Raw genomic sequence first — 17,458 nt, forward strand, 5'->3', positions numbered from 1 at the left:
TTGCGTAGCAAAGTCGCGTGTGTTTTCAGTTTTGTTTTGCATGATGGGTTTTGCCGAATGTTGTATTCGTTTGGCCAACCATAGATAATTTGTAACTTCTGTTAGACAGCTATCAAGCTCAGTGACTAGTGAAGATATACTCGCATGTAGAGGGTGACGATTCTCGAGATTTTTAATTTTCTGGAAATCTAGAGTTTGAAAATTTCTATTTTTTCGGGAATTCCCGGTTCTTTTTAGTTTATATTTGAAATTATGAATATGGTACCAATAATTTGAAGACATGTTATTACATTTTAATTAATTCAATTACGAATTAGTAAGTTAGCCTTGAGTGAACAAAAAGCTATAAAAAGGTTCAAAAATCAGTACCTTCAAAAGGAATTTTTCGAATCGATTTTGTAACTTCGGTAAAATTGTAGGTACAGATGGAAAAAAAATAAGTCTTTATGGTTTTGGCGAGCAGTCATGTCGAAAAAGAAAAACACCGATGTTTCGGCCTTTATTTTGAGGCCTTCTTCAGGGGTTTATCTTTTTTACGGAAACGAATTTCGGCAAATTATCTATTTTGTATGCTTTTGATGATTTTTTTTTTAGATATAACACGAGATGTTAAAAAATCATTTTGCAGTGCTGCATTTTTTTTAACAAATTGTAATTTTCCGAAAACGTTAAAAAATGAAGTCTAACATTGCTTTTTGCATAATTTATCAGATGAAAAATCAAATTTAAAATTAGCAAGAATTCCATATTTGTTTTCACTTTATTGCCAGAAGAATTTATAATCATGCTCGAGAAACTTTTAAAAATCCTGTTAGTTGAAAATTTAAAATAATGGAAGTAATTTTGACTCGAAAGATAAGTAAATTTTAGTATTGTTTTATTTTTCGATATTAAAATTAATATGATCAACACTTTTTGATAGTTATTTTACTTTTGAATGATAAAACTATTTTTAAAAATCTTAAATTTCAAATATTTGAGACATTTCAAAACTTAAAAAATTCACTCAGGTAACATACTTTTGCATTTTTTCTCTCTTTCTCTCATAGATTCAAAATTAATTTTTGATTTTTTACTGCACAATTTGCCTCAAAAATTAAAAAAAAATACAAAAGCAATCTGATTTTTTGAAATTCTACCAAAGACAGTCAACATTCTCTGTTTAGTTAGTCTGTCGTAACAGCCATCGCGGCCTTCGGCACTAAATTTGATCTTTTCTCAGGAACAAATAAACTTTTCTTTGTTTTGCAGTAAAGAGCGTTAAAAGGACGTGCAGACTGCAGATGAACAATTCAAAGCATTTTTTACAACATGATAATTCGGAAATTGACTGAGAACCGATTTTAATACGAATTTGTTTACAACTGGCTTCAGTTTTTTGAAAACCCACCCGAGAATTCCTTGATTGTACACAATTAAAACTGAAATATATAATGCAATAAAAAAATAATGAATTCATTCGGTTGAGTAAATCTCTCGAGATTTGATTCAACTAGGTATTGATACATAAAATTGTCCTCTTATGAAAATTTATGGTTGAGATTTTAACAGCAAATATCATAGAATACTCAACAGACAAACCCCAAAACCAAGTTGCTTGAGTCTACACAATGTCGAACATAGTTTACCCGAATTATTAAAATTAAATAATAAGTATAATATTCATATTGAGGAAAAAGGATGTTGTTTGTAATGAGGAAGTTACTGCCAGAAGGATTTAGCCTATTTCTATATTTCTATGGAACTACACAGCAAAAAAAGTAGTAATCCAGCTGCGTGTAAAAGGCCTGAGAGTAAAATAAATTTTGCAATATTTATGAAATTCGATGTATAATTACACCCTGAAATATGTAATCAGTATGGGAAACCTACTTGATTGAAATGTCAAACTCATATATGCGTTTATCCTTTGAATACTTCATCGGTCTGATAGCCGAGCGGGCTGAGGCGCCAGTCCATACTGTTGGTGCTGGGATTTAATCCCGTCAGTAGCAACTTTTTTTGTGTTTACAAAAATTGTACATGCAGCGTGTAATATTAAGAGTCTATATTGACGATCACGTGCATGCTTTTGCATGCGATTTTACCATCGGATTTTTTGCTGTGTAACTAGTGGGCGGCTGTATTACAGGAATGATGCGATGGTCTTATCGTATATTTCCAGAGTTTTTTTTTTTCAATTCCTTTAATCAAAATTTTTTTTGCAGCCTTCATTAGTTTGGGTGCACATAGAATTTATATTGTTTATTTATATATCTCATTTTTATCATCAAAAATATTAAAAATAGATTACGACCTTGTTCTTACAAATCGATTGGAATCACATAAAGGATCTCTAACTAAAACTTGTAAAAAGCTTGAACAAAAATAACAGAATTCAACATGTTGGCAGATTACATGCCATCAATCTTCCATCTGACAGATCTCTTCCAGTGCAGATAGTGTAAAAGACACACATCACGCACAAATACACACACACTCATTCACCATGCACAAGGCATAAAAGCTTTCATCGTGCGCGTTCCAATGCACACTGATATTTAATTTCTTGTGCATTACGGCGGTCGTCCGTACACGCTGGCCGCGGCGATACCTGTTTTGATGGCAGGGTCACTACGACCTAGCGCGATTAGTGGCGTTGAGGAGAAAACAGCTGAACAATGCTTGGGTCTTGGTTGTTGTACGCGCGCGCACACGCAGACAAAAACCCCCGTCGACGACAGGTGTCCGGTTGCAAACTTTCAATTGAAGACACGAGAGCGAAAAGCAAAAACAATTAAGTGTACGGTCGGTCGACCATTGGCGAGTCTACCCTACGAGACAAAGTGCTGCGGAACCTGCAAGTGAAACTACGCCAACGGAAGTAGATGGCGTTCGCGTTTGGAGAGTTTCACTATCACTACGCGTGTGTGTGCGCGAGTTCAGTTGTCTCAACAAAAGCGAAACTAGACATTACACACGCGTAGTCACTACGACCTAGCGCGATTAGTGGCGTTGAGGAGAAAACAGCTGAACAATGCTTGGGTCTTAGTTGTTGAACGCGCGCGCACACGCAGACAAGTGCGCCGATCACTGGTAATACGAACTAATGCTGTTTGGACAGGTGCCCTGTAGTGGCGAAATTTGCCGTTGATGACTGCCGTCGAGTCAACGGGTCGTTAGTCTGTCTACTCCCGCAACAACACACTTTGGCAGAGGCGCTGTGTTTAATCAGCCTGAGCGTGCTCACAGGAGTTGCGATGAGATAAAAAGTGCAACCGGAGCTGGAGTTGATACAGCTGTGTTACGTTTCGATAAGAAGCGTTATGTGCGCAAAACGGCAATGGATTTTTTTTTGTGTGTTTTTGCAAAGCCATGTATTCAGTTCCAGATACAGAAGTGGGGTTTTCAGGCCAAGGCTTTTTGGTGATGGGGTAGATAAATGTTTCGCTTGCTGATTACGGCGACAAGTGCGCAAAACAAAACGAGCATCATGTCGGAGTGAAGTCCCACCTGGTACGAACAAACTCATGATGTTTTGGTAACTTGTTAGAAAGTGTTCCATTTTTGTAGGTGTTCTGAATTTGAAAGATGACTGTACTCCCGTTCTATACATTATTGTGCATTATTGATACAACTCCGACTCTCTAAATCAGCTGATCGAGACCATGTAAAATGCATCAATCCACCAACGCTGAGAGCTGAAGTTGCTCAACATTCCCCGTACATGCTCAGTGCGCTTCAACTTTTCCCAGCTGTTTTCACTGGCAGCGAGCAAACAACCCAGAAATGGGTTGCACGTTTGTACCCCCCGAAGGAAGCAACTCTGCGCAAAAAGAGAAAAAAAAAAAGATCACCTGGAATCGATTGCAGAAGAAGCAAACAGGTTTAAATGCCACATACAACAACAAACACTCTGCCTGCTTAATTATAGAGTACAGCAACAAACAGTACCTGAGCAGCACGTACGTATACACCAACCTGAATAAAAGACGACTTTGCCAGTGCACTGACAGTCTCTCGCGCCACAGTTCTTGGCTGCTAGATTTGTGGAACGTAAAGTCCGGAGTAGAAACCAGTTTTTATGTGTAGTGTATCCTACCTCAACCTCGGCGCACGATTTCTTCGCTGCTTCGAGGAGAGCAAATTTCTTTCTCTTTTCACTTTGCACCGTGGCCTTACGGTATAGAATTGGACCCGAGTCGAGACTTTCGGGACAGTTTGGACTTTTCTTTTCCGATGGTTCTTGCAGCATGAATTACAATGGCGAAACAAGAAGCACCGTGGTAGCATCTTTGTTCTTTTGGGTGACCTGAATTCCGACGCGTAGATTGATGAGAACTACAATTCATCGGTAAAGTAGCTTTTGAACTCGAGCAATGCTTCGACTCTGGTAACTGCAATTGCATTCCACAGTTTTGTCCATATCTGCTGCAGATGTGACACCTGTCGGATGTTCCATCCAACCTTGCGAACACATCTCAAACGACGTGGAAACCGCCCTTATCAGTCAACAACTGCCGGCGATAACACCTGTTATCGCACATTCTCCTTGATATGTCGTCAGCAGTGGACCTGACGGTCATTAGACGCGGCCCCCACCTCTGCAACTAAACTTTCAAAACGAAAATTTGTTGTTTTGGACAGATTACGGACTAAAAGCCTTGGCATTTCCACGGGAAGCCAACCAACAAGCGTTGGTTGAGACGTCGTCGTGGCGTAGATATTTGTGATGAAAACAACAAGTATTTAAAAACGCATAAAATGAAAATACTGCGACCGTGGTCGTCTGATACCTTCCGAATGGTTCCAAAACGTAGGTTTACTTTGGCGGCGCGAGTGCGGGTTTAATTTACGACGGAGCGCTCAAGTCGAGTAGGGTGGAAGCAAACAAAATTCATTTGCACTGAAAACGAAAGCTAGTGGTTAAATCAACGTACTTCAAGTTATGTGTTATTTCACTGGACATGGACATGATTCAACTCTCGAAGATCCAACCCCGGTTCTAGACGGGCTTCGATTTAAGAATTCGCCAAAAATCTATTTTTTTAAGCAATTATGAATCCTCAAATAGCATTAGCGAAGAGAACTCTTTTTTTTAGAAATTTTGGGTTCGTTGATTTTATGTGACTTTTCCAATGTTTTAAATAAAATCAATAAAATTGGAGTCAATTTTGACCGTGTTTTATACTTATATTCTTTACTCTCTATTTCAAAAAAAGTCTGCAGTTATTTCTAGTTCTGTCCCTGATGATTCTTTGACACATTTTGTTATAACCTAAAAGCTAATAATTTAATGGTAAAAATACTCGAAAAATCGAAAAAAGTGACTGGAAAATTGTGAAAACAGCAAATAGACGAATGATAATGATTAAAGGTTGTAAAATAGGCTTGAAACTACCGATTAAAGACAAAGACATAAGAAAATATAAAACACTAGAAAACAGACGAAGAAAAGCATAAAACAAGAGAGGTAAACAAAGAATTAACAAATTCAAAATAAAATTGGGCATTAAAGGGTTAAGGAATTAGTACATTATGTTTAGGTGTTTCGATTTCTTCAAGACATCTAGAGTTTTTTTTTTTAAAAAAAAGGTCCTATAAACTATTGTCTTTTATATGTTTGATAGACTTATTAAAAAAAACTCTATGTGTTTTTTCTAAACCAAAAATAGAGATAGGTAATTTAAAAAAATCCAGAAAAATTAGGTCGTTTCGACGCGTCACGTCGGCTTTTTTTTATATCTTTTTTAAATTATAAAGCACTGTTCAAAAAAAAAACCAGATTAAGGATTTTTTTATTTTTTTTTTCTTAAGCTGCTTATTAAAATTTTGTATAGCATTGTTTAAATAATTCGATAGAAATTTGAGTTCTAAATGGGATATGCCTAATTCTGATCTAGCTATAAGATCATAAAATATCATTCATGACAGGGTGATCACTCCAATCCCATTTTCGTATTCCCGACTTTTTCCTGACTTTTCCAGAGCATCAAATAGGCATTTCTTACTAATAAACAATACAACTATAAAAGTCGAAACCCATCCTCTACCGGTCAGGATTCCCAGAGAGTATTTCAGGAGTTTTTTTTTTAAACCAAATTTTCAGTTTATGCTTTTTGGATGTTCTTTAATACCCCTGACTCAAGGCGGTTTCAAAAACATCCAAAAAGCAAAAACTGGAAATTTGGTTTATTGGACCTTTTCAAAAAAATTCCAGATTTTTAATCTTTGAAGGGATTTTGAAATTGAATATATTTTCTAAAAAAAAAGAAATTTAACAACCAATTTGCTAAAAATTACATCAAAAAAGGATGTAAAATTATCATATAAACTAAAAATATGACCAAAAAAAATCTAAATTTTTTGGCATTTTAGGTAAATGTTGAGGGCAGATTCGGATTCAGCGGGAAAAATTACATGGAAAAACATCTAGTTGGACAATTTTTGAATGTCGTTAGGGTGGTCCCATACACTTTTGCCTTGAAAATTAGACATTTCCAAATGAAGCTATCTCGAGTTTACAGAAAAATACCCCTGAATTTTTTTAAGCCCCCCTTTCATGCAATGTGGCGCTTAAAATTTGGCCAGCGCTTTTTCGAGATATTTAAGTTTTCAATTTGCATCTTTTTTTTTAACCTTAAAATGGCTGTAACTTTTGACCCTTAAGAGGCAGTATTTGTAAATTCTGCTCGGTTTGTTCTAGAGGTCGTATCGAGGTGCTCCGATTTGGATGAAACTTTCAGCGTTTGTTTGTCTATGCATGAGATGAACTCATGCCAAATATGAGCCCTCTAGGACAAAGGGAAGTGGGGTAAAACGGGCATTGAAGTTTGAGGTCCAAAACACATGAAAAATCTTAAAATTGCTCGCATTTCCGTAAAACTTCATCGATTTCAACTCTCTAAGATGCATTCGAAAGGTCTTTTGAAGCCCTTTAAAATGTGCTATAGACATCCAGGATTGGTTTGACTTTTTCTCATAGCTTTTGCAAATCACTGTTAAAAATGGATTTTTTTAAAACCTTAATAACTTTTTGCAACAGCCTCCAACACCCATACTCTCATAGGTCAAAAGTTAGGGAATTTCATGGACTATAAGCCTATGGCATTAACTTTTTGGCCAATCGCAGTTTTTCTCATAGTTTTACGATTTTTCTAGAGCAAACATTTTACAACGTTAGTTTCTGCCCTGTAGGCCTCCATAGCGGCACTTTTTGGTCTCAATTTTGTCATATTCGGAATCCTCGGACATTTTCACGTAAGTTAGAAGTATTGGAGTTATAATTTTGATTTAAAAAATAATTAAATAAAACATTTTTGAAAAAAGAAATAGATCTTATTTACCCTATGATCAATACGTCAAATGCTGTATCAAGTAGGCGAAAACTTGTTTTACCCCTAATCCGACAAAATGCTAAATAATATCTTAATAAATTCTAAATGGCATTTTTTTCAATCAAATTCAATGTTCCAACACCTCAATCTAATGTAAAATTTTCTGAGGATTCCGAATATGACAAAATTGAGACCAAAAAGTGCCGCTATGGAGGCCTACAGGGCAGAAACTAACGTTGTAAAATGTTTGCTCTAGAAAAATCGTAAAACTATGAGAAAAACTGCGATTGGCCAAAAAGTTAATGCCATAGGCTTATAGTCCATGCAATTCCCTAACTTTTGACCTATGGGAGTATGGGTGTTGGAGGCTGTTGCAAAAAGTTATTAAGGTTTTAAAAAAATCCATTTTTAACAGTGATTTGCAAAAGCTATGAGAAAAAGTCAAACCAATCCTGGATGTCTATAGCACATTTTAAAGGGCTTCAAAAGACCTTTCGAATGCATCTTAGAGAGTTGGAATCGATGAAGTTTTACGGAAATGCGAGCAATTTTAAGATTTTTCATGTGTTTTGGACCTCAAACTTCAATGCCCGTTTTACCCCACTTCCCTTTGTCCTAGAGGGCTCATATTTGGCATGAGTTCATCTCATGCATAGACAAACAAACGCTGAAAGTTTCATCCAAATCGGAGCACCTCGATACGACCTGTTTCACATCGGTGAAAAACTCGCTCTTAAATATAAATTTGCATGTCAGAAAATAAAAATTGTTTGTTTTTAGAGTTCTAAAAGTACCCCGAACATCACTTTTCTCTTAAACTTTACCCTGAATTGCTACGCTCCAAAAAAATGAATTTGAAGGTTCGCTCTGGTGCTTTCTCTAAATTTGGTCGTAGAAGGTGTAGATTACGAGATAAATTTTGATGTCTTCGACAAAGTTGCTTGGATTGGCAAGCCCAACAACTTTTTGGAAGACAAAAAAATCCCAAAAATAATCTTGAAAAGTTAGACTTTGAAAAGCACCCTAATCGTGAACCACCCTAATTTTCGACCAAGCCAAAAATTGACCCTTTTCATTTGCAACAACTCTTCTGAAGACACCCCCGAGCAGACGGAAATAACGTTGGAATAACATTTTGTGATATTCGAAAATACCAGGCCAATAACATTTTATGTTATTTACAACAAGTTTTGTTATTCGCCGTTATGACTTTTTTGTTATTGGCTTGTTATTGTAATAACATACAAATAAAAATTTTTAGTTACACATCTTTGTTATTATTTTTTGATATTTTAACAACTAATCCGATCATCCCAATAACAGTTGGAGGTATTCTTCCATAACAGCAAATGTTATTCCAAAGTTGTTTTGGCTATCAACCAATATCAGACCGATAACAAAATTTGTTATGATAACATAAACTGTTATTAAACTTTTATGCAAAAATGGATTTTGCAAGAATATTCCATAACACTTTTTGTTATTTTAACAGTATTTGTTATTGAAATGACATGAATTTTGTTATTACCGTCTGCCCGGGCCAAAGCTTCTAAACTTCGCAATTTTTCGGAAAATCCATTTTCCACTTAATTTGCATTGAATTTGGAACAATTTTCCCGAAGACACCAAATTTTTAGGGGTTTTCCCCGCAAATATATCAGGAACGTTTTCAAGCATAACCCGAGCAGACGGAAATAACCCGGAAATAATTTTTTTTGATATTTGTAAATACTAGGCCAATAAAATATTCTGTTATTTATAACAAAATTTGTTATTCGTCGTTATGATTTTTTGTTATTGGATTGTTATTATAATAACAGACTAATTACATTTTTAATTATTCTTCGAACAAATCTTTGTTATAATTTTTTGTTATTTTAACAACCAATACCAGACCAATAACAAATTTTGTTATGACAACATAAACTATTATGAAACTCTTATGCAAAAATGGATTTTTCAAGAAGATTCCAAAACACTTTCTGTTATTTTAACAGTATTTGTTATTGAAATGATATCAATTTTGTTATTACCGTCTGCCCGGGAACTTTCTAAGGTAACATAGTGTTCTGAAGTTGTACTGTCAGATAACAGTATCTAGAAATTCCGAAATCGAAAACGCAATAACCAGCGTAGGTCATTGAGGCTACCTGGAGTACCTCTCGATGAGAAATTGTTAATCATGGTCGGTGATCTGGTTGCATACTTCATTCTTCATTCCATAGAGTTTGATGAACCTCAAGTAACTAAATCAAGTCCTCGGTTGATTTGTCATACCGTTCCTAGAATCTTGGACACAATCAATATAGTTTTGAAGCTTATTTTGGCAAAGATCGATATTACGAAACGGCGACAATGCCAGCTCAAATTCACACTTCCCTACTCCTGATTAGCATCAGTTTGTGCAACATCTTCTTTGGAAAGCTAGTTTCGACATACCACCGCGCCTCAGCTGATAAATGCCAGCGATTATTCACGATATTTCGCGCGAGCTCATTCCGGAGACAAGTTTTATTTTTCTTTCTGTCTCTGTTTGATACCGGATCGTCGAATGATTCATCCCTGTAGCTCAACCAGCCAAACTACTAGCCGCGTTTCCTGCTTCTTTGCAGCGCAGCGCAACACATTCCGGAGCGTTGGAGTGGCGAAGTTTGGTGGTGGTGCAATCCGTCCAAAAAACCCCGAACCGAACTTGTGCAGAGTGTGTCCAAACAACATACTTTTCTGCACATCGATTTACATAGGTATTCGCTCGGCCGTTTCGCGGCACACAACTACACGCACGCAGAAGGTGGACGGGGTGGGTGCACAAACACATTGATCGACGCGTGTGTTATGCCATCAGCTGCTCGGCAGAAGAGGTCGTCGACGGCCAGGTTTCACCAGCTTCTTCCGCCTCTCTCGTCCGCGTTCGCGTAGGCTCGTGGAACAAAATAGAAAATCCTCAACTTGTGGTCCGGCTAGGACCGGTTCCAAGTCGCGCACCCCTGGAGGGTATGCAATCGTCGCGGCAGGTCGCTTTGTTCACATTTTGCTGAATGGAAACACTAATTTCCTTCATTATGGGATTCGAACAGCAGCTTTTTCGCACAATTATAACACACAGACTCCGTCTGTAGGTAATTACAGATTTTCACCTCGGAGGGCTTGAACAACTCGCGAGTGGCTTCGATGAGCCCCACACAAAAGGTCACACACAGGGATGAGAGAATTTCAGCAAAAAATTTCCTCCACTAAAAATATCATCATCTTCGGGGCGTACAATATCATTACCTATCGTAACGTGTTTTCTTTCGAGCTGCTGTGAGCACGACCCGCACGGTGGGAAAAAATGAGGCGGTTTCTTCTTCTGCTTGTTCTGCGGAACGCGAGAAATCGTCACGAAACGTGATTTGCTGCTGCTAGTTGAACGCGAACGCGGAGTTGAACCAATACGAGAGCTGAACACCATAAACACATACGCGAGAGCGGGCCACCCAAAGTCGACTGACTGAGCAGTTGGTTATACTCTGCTGGTCTCCGCCGTCCGTCCGTCCGTGAAGCACACACGTACAACCCCCACAAACACCGAGACCTCACCACAGTCGATTGCACCAACACCAACAGTCTGCGACTAGTTGTCACTCCGACTGACGACGAGCTGCTGGTACTAAGGAGTGCGATTAGTGTTCCGCCGCCGCGATGTTGTTGATGAACTAATACGCGCGCCACGTCCGCGCAAAAGTGGCACAACTACAGGCGTTACAGAGCGGTGGGGACGGCACAAAGACACAGGCGATTGCGGGGTGGCTCTGGTTGATGAGGACTGATTTTGGGGGAAACGATGGTTCTCTTTGTGTTGAGCCACCTGGACTGGACGATGGATGGTCGCTGGTGGTTTGCTAGAAGGTTTCTGTCGACTTTCGCATCGAGTGATAAGATGTGGGGCGTTTTGTGCATGATACCGATCAAGAAATGCAACGTGATTCGGAAAATTTCATGTTCATATTTGAGATTCTTAAAAGAGCAACAATATGACATCTGAATAAGCATTCCAAACAAAGTATTAAACTAGAAAGAGAAGGGTTTCCAGTAGATTTGGTCCTGACTAAACGACCTTCATAGGCTTTAGTGATTGTTCATGGTGCATACGAAAGATTAAACTGCAAAAGTATGTCAGTTTTAATTCGTTTGTTGGGTCCATACAAATAAAGAAAAGTATCAAATAAATTCAAATTGAAACACAAAAGTTGAACTTTCACCAAAAATTAATGAAATGAACCGCCAATGGGAATCGCAACACAATTATATTGATTTTGAAAATTTTGGCAAACTTCATGATTTGTTTATATTTTGTTAAAGTTCTAAAAAAATGAATTATGAATTCATTTATAATCTTGTTTTAATACTGTTTTGTAAAAAAATTAACCATGCCACTTTATACGATAATTGTTTAATTTAAAAAACGTTACTTAATCCACCTTTAGGTTTGGCTTCCTCACATTCATAAAGTCAATACATTCAGTAAAAATAGCAACATTCCCCCATGACATGTTTAACAAATCAATTTTATCAATGTCATTTCTTTAGATAGGGTTTGCAGACCATCAATATTTCTGGCTTATCGGCAAGGTCTGATAAAAAACCCTATCCAACGATAGTTCGCATGGAAGATTCAGACAATATTTTTTATCACATTATCTGAGATCCGGCCCCCAAAAAGTGTATAAATAACCCTTAAGGGGTAACATACATGTAAATCGGCAAAAATGTCAGAGGTTGGTTTGAGCACACAATTAAACTTAAAATCATTAAAATATACATTTTCATCTATTAACAAAACAAATTTGAAGACATTTGGTTGTATCATTGCCGAGATATAGCTATTTGAAGTTAGCAGTTTTAGAAAACGGGTGCCACGATATCTCAACATTGCTTCGACCAAATCGGCTCAAAATTTTGGTGAAGACTCATTAAACCGGTCCCGTGTGCATGACGAAGGCCGATTTTCAAAAAGTTTATTTTTAAAAAAGATAAAAATATTTTTCTGTTTTTCATATAAAAAATCGACAGTTTTTGATTTTTGTATTTTTTGAAAATTCAAAATTTCAAAATCGGGCTTCGTCATGCACACGGGACATGTCTTGGGAGTCTTCACCCAAAATTTCAGCCAATTTGGTCCATCCCATCTCGAGATATCGTGGCACCCGTAAATCAACTTGGTGTTCAGAGAAAAACGCTCAGAAAGTTAGACAGTTGGCTTTGAACATGGCAAAATTCTGAGCTTAAATCGTCTCTAACTCAGTTAAATCATGAAATATCTTCATGAAACTTTCAGGAGTGATTGAAAACCATCTTTTAAGTGGATTTAATAAATTTTCTGTAATATGAAATTTTGTGATTTTCTACATGTATGTAACCCCTTAAGTGCTAATAATTTTTGATAGGGTTGTCAGATCTTTGATCTTTTAGGCTCATTTGAAAGGTATTTCAATTATATAACTAACGATCTAACTAAGTGTCGCATTAGAGACCCGGACATCATTTTCATCGAAATATCTGAGATCCGGTCCCCAAAAAGTGTATAAATAACACTTAAGTGCGTTTAAAATCTTCTGGACATACGCCGAAATCGTTTTTTAAGCATAAAATTTTTAAGTACCTAACTAAACTTGCTGATTTTAAATAGAGATCTATGGGACCCCAAGACGGATCGAATAAGACTAATGCGGTCAAAATCCGTTCATCCAGTCCGGAGATAATCGAGTGACAATTTTTTTGTCCACCCACCTACACACATCCACACAGACATTTTTATTCGGCCGAGTACAAAATATTGAAGGGAACATTCCAAAGCATAAGCCTATCATAGTGGATGCATGGTTTTGTAAGTTTTTCTTAGGCACTTTTGTCCTAAGAACCTTCTTTTTTTTTTAATTTTTTACACATCGGAAACGTTCAACTTAAATAAAAATTTGTTTTTCAAAAATTCATTGATATTTTACGCATTTTTGGCAAAAAAAAAATCATGGTAATATTACATCTGGGAAGGGGTACCATCTTTTATGTCAGAAAAAAGGCGTAATTTTACCTATGGAAATGTGTAATTTTACCATTTTTCTGGTGTAATGTAACTTTTTCAGTCTAAATTGAGTTAAAATTACATCATACAAGAGGTAAAATTCAACCTTCCAAAATTACAGCTTCCAAATTTACATTAATTTGGTAAATACCGTGAAATGTGGCGAAATTTGATATAGTTTTTTGTCAAATTTGGTGAAACTTTGATTTTTAATTTCAAGCACGTAACAAGATTTTTAAACGGGCCTTTCGAAAGCAGTTGTGGACATGGAATATTTAAAACTAGTCTTACGAAATTCAGTGAATTAGTTGTGAATTTCCATCAAAATAGCTTTGACTGTTACAGTAGCATGCTATGGATTATACAATGTGTTGTATTAAGCATTTAATAATACATAAATATTTTTTTCTTTGCTAAACAAAACTTTTAAAAAGTGGAAGTACGTTATTTTAAACTTCAAAGAAAGAAAACACTATTACGATTCAAATCTTCTGAATTTTAATTAAACGACAATGAACGATTGACGATTGACCATGTTTTATAATTTTATGGAATTATAAATACAAAATGTTGAAAAACTACTTTAAATGGAATTTTGCATACACTTTATTGAAATCCTCAAATTTCCCTTTTACTGTTAACCATGACAGCAAAAATAATTTTATTTCACTGATTGTACTTTTGGTGAATATGTCGTTTAGGATGTGCTTCGTTTTGGAGATATTTTATAAAGATAATATTTCTGGAATCTCAATAAAATAAGGAGGTAATTACAGCAAAGTACAAACTAAAAAAGTGTCAAACGAAAAAGTGACCAACCGCCGGGGGCTGAGTGTAATATATCTTGACTTTTTTTTGATAAGGTCCTATAAACAAATGTAAACATTGAGTGTATCCCTTTCACACCTTATGTCAAACTCCATCGGAGTAAGCGGGATACACTCAATGTTTACATTTGTTTATAGGACCTTATCAAAAAAAAGTCAAGATATCACCTTTAATTTCATATAATTTTGGTTCTATATTTCCACAACCGGCTATCGGGGACATTCTCAACATCATACAATAAAAGCTTTTTTTCGATTATTGGGTCTTGATTTTGCACTTATGCGGGTGTGAACATCGTATAGAGCCCACCCTTAGTAGCAACCTAAGTTTAATAACATACCTGTATCTTCTCCCCGAGATCTACTAATTGACATGGCGGGCACCGTTGGTGGTCAATGGCTTCTATCTTTTAACACAGGTTTCGAGTTTTCGCGACCTTTGTGTTTCTACTATTTTGGCGCATTCAAGCATGCTTTTGATAAGGGAAACACCACTAGATCGTTGAAGAACTTGATGGGTTGTGCTTATAGGATGTTACGGTCCTGTTCAGCAATGGAAAAGGACAACCATGGGTGGTCTCTCAAGCTAAAGCTCAAAACCAGAAGTCCTCTACATTTTCATTTTTAAAAGACCTTTAAGTTTGTTGTCTTTCTTAAACTTTTAAAGCAGCAATTAACATCGATGCTAACAAAGGCTTGTAGCATGAAAATCAATAACAGTTGCTCTTTCAATAGGTACTATCTTTTTCACCATTTTCCACCATCAACAGGAATTTTCTGCGTTCGTGTTTCGAAAAAAAAGAGTCAACATTTACGCAGAGCAGCCCATTCACCAACAAACCAGTTTGTCTGGCAAACAGCAACACAGAGTGGTGGCGGTTGTGTTGATGTGCGTGAAATCGCTGCGAGATTGAGCAACACACAAAACAATCCCGCGCACAAACACGCACACACACACAGCGTGTGGCGTAGTAAATCGAAACTCTATCGAAGAGAGAGATATTCACAGGTACTGCGGCTGACTGTATGCAAATGGAACGTGACAAAAGATGGGTTCCATCCGGAAGGAATTGAATGTCTTTGGTTTCCATTGTCTTTCAATGGGATTCTGATAAATGTAAATGAGAGTCCTGATTGATTCTTACTTGAATGAATCCTGTTTATCGACTCATACTGTTGAGTTACGATTGCATTAAAAATAAATTCAGTTTGTTTACTTACATTATCCGCTTCTGTTGGAATCGTATTAATTAGCTAATAAATTAGTCAATCCTAAAATTATGTTAAACTTTTAAACCGAAAAACTGCAGAAAATTCCAAATCGTCATCAACAATCTCCACTCTTTTCTCGACTGGCTCTCTCCGTGCTTGTAGTTGTGCAAAAATAATCCGTTTTCTTTTTCTTGCCGTTACTTTTCCACTGCTGCTGCTGCTGTTCCGCTGTGTTGTTGTTTTTGCCTCGTAGTAGTTGTGAGTTGTGCTCTTCTGATTCCGTTTCTTTCATTCACAAGTCGCTCTCTCCGGCGAGAGCATCACCAATCTGCCAACACTGCTGCTCCTGCTGACACGAAGGCGGCGAGCGAATCGCTCTCACCTGTTCTCTCTTTTGTGCCCTCCTCTCACGCACACACTGTTTGTTGCAATCCCACCACAGAAAACGACCAAAACCGTACGAGAGCAGGGGGAGGAGGGTGGTACGGGAGAGAAACACGAAAAGCAAACGAGGGGAAAAAGGAAAGAAGTAGAAGATTCCCACAACCCAATTATGGAATTTTTCGCACTTTTCCAACACTTTCCCGGGGAAACTCCAACATTCCGCGATGCCCAACCCTTCGACGAAGCACTTGACACCTCACGGCAATTACCTGGAGCGCAAATTAGCAAGCAATCAAAGACTTTCGGGGGGCCAGGAAAATCGAACAACTTCAGATCGAATCGAATCGAATACAGTGACAGTGACGACTGACGGGGAGAGCGAGATAAACGCCCAAAAACCACAAAATGGCGACCGTGTGTGTTCGCGGTGGATGGTTTTCTGGGCGAGAGGGAGAGAGGGCGCGCGACTCAGCTGTCAAAGTCCATCAGTCATCTGGTGGGCATTTAAATTTGCTGCAGAAAAATCGCAAAGTTCTGTAATAAAGTTATTCATTCATAAAATTACAAAAAAATCATTATTGATGCTTACATAGAAAAGATTTGAAGAGAAATATTTCGATAAATTTATAATTAGAAATAATTGGATACAATTATCATCCCGACTCTCATAAAGAGTCTGTACTGCAGATGCTGGGCTTTCAATTTACAGATCTTTCAGAAAAATCTGGTAACATTGCAAACAAGGGGTTTGTGAATGAGAATTTCACTCAATGAAGCGTTTGCAATTTAGGCGCCATTCACAAACTGTGTGGTGCGAGCTCTGTCGCCGTTTTCACACCAGCTCAAACTGTCAAAATTGCACCAGCGTTTCAAGGCTTTCAACGCTCATGGTATGGCAGATTTTCAAATCAAAATATATTTTTTTAATGAATTTTTATACTTATAAATTGGAAGTTGTCAGATTTGTTTATGTCAAGCTTCGTGTGTGTACCGGGTTCGAGTTAGCTTTGAGCTATTCAGTTTGACAATTCTAAACCGACCAAAGAGATTGATTGAAAAAATCGTTGTTTTGTGAGTTATTTTTTTAATTTTGTTTAGTCTTTTGTAATTAGTGGATCAAATCTGGATTTGAGAAAGTTCTGGACTCATTGAATTTGGAATTAATGAAAAAAACTTCAGCTCACGGCGGGGTTCGATCCCCTGACCTTAAGATTGGCAAGCAAAATGCTTTCCACTTTACCGTGGAGCATTAGTAGCTTTAGTAGGACTTAGACTGATATAGTTGAATCCAAGAAACGGACGAGAATAAAGTTGAATGCAAGTTGAATATCAGAACATACAAGAATGCATTGCATTGCATGCATGCAGGCGCATTTGAAATGAACCTACATTACCTCGCTATAAATAGCCTGGGCGACTGCTAGAATTCATCCAATAAGAGATGAGAAGAATTGAAAGCATTCCCATTAGAAATGAGAACACACGAAGAATTCGAACAACAATGCCAACGGTCGTTACCACTCGCCTAGGGTGGCTCCTCAGACCATTCACCTTCCCAAAAACCGTCCAACTCCAAGCGAAACTTACTTGAGGATACCGTGGAGATTTTCCCTTAATACTCTGAAAAAAGTGGAGCATCAACACATCCCATCTTCCGC

General features: G+C 37.3%; 1 protein-coding gene across 4 annotated transcripts in view; it reads right to left on the reverse strand.

The window, feature by feature from the left end:
• The window catches only part of LOC120420360 (putative mediator of RNA polymerase II transcription subunit 26), a 48,692-nt gene extending 32,485 nt beyond the window's left edge, over positions 1 to 16,207 (reverse strand). For 3 of the 4 annotated variants that reach the window (XM_039583377.2, XM_039583370.2, XM_039583364.2), the window contains exon 1: positions 16,070 to 16,207. The gene's annotated coding sequence lies outside the window, so the exon portion shown is untranslated. Of the gene's footprint in view, positions 1 to 10,589; positions 10,809 to 16,069 lie in introns of those variants that run through there. The other variant, XM_052709193.1, reaches the window with a different exon arrangement.
• Between the last annotated feature and the right edge of the window lie 1,251 nt (positions 16,208 to 17,458).

The sequence above is a fragment of the Culex pipiens genome, chromosome 2, assembly GCF_016801865.2.
Source record: "Culex pipiens pallens isolate TS chromosome 2, TS_CPP_V2, whole genome shotgun sequence".
Taxonomy (NCBI): Eukaryota; Metazoa; Arthropoda; class Insecta; order Diptera; family Culicidae; genus Culex; species Culex pipiens.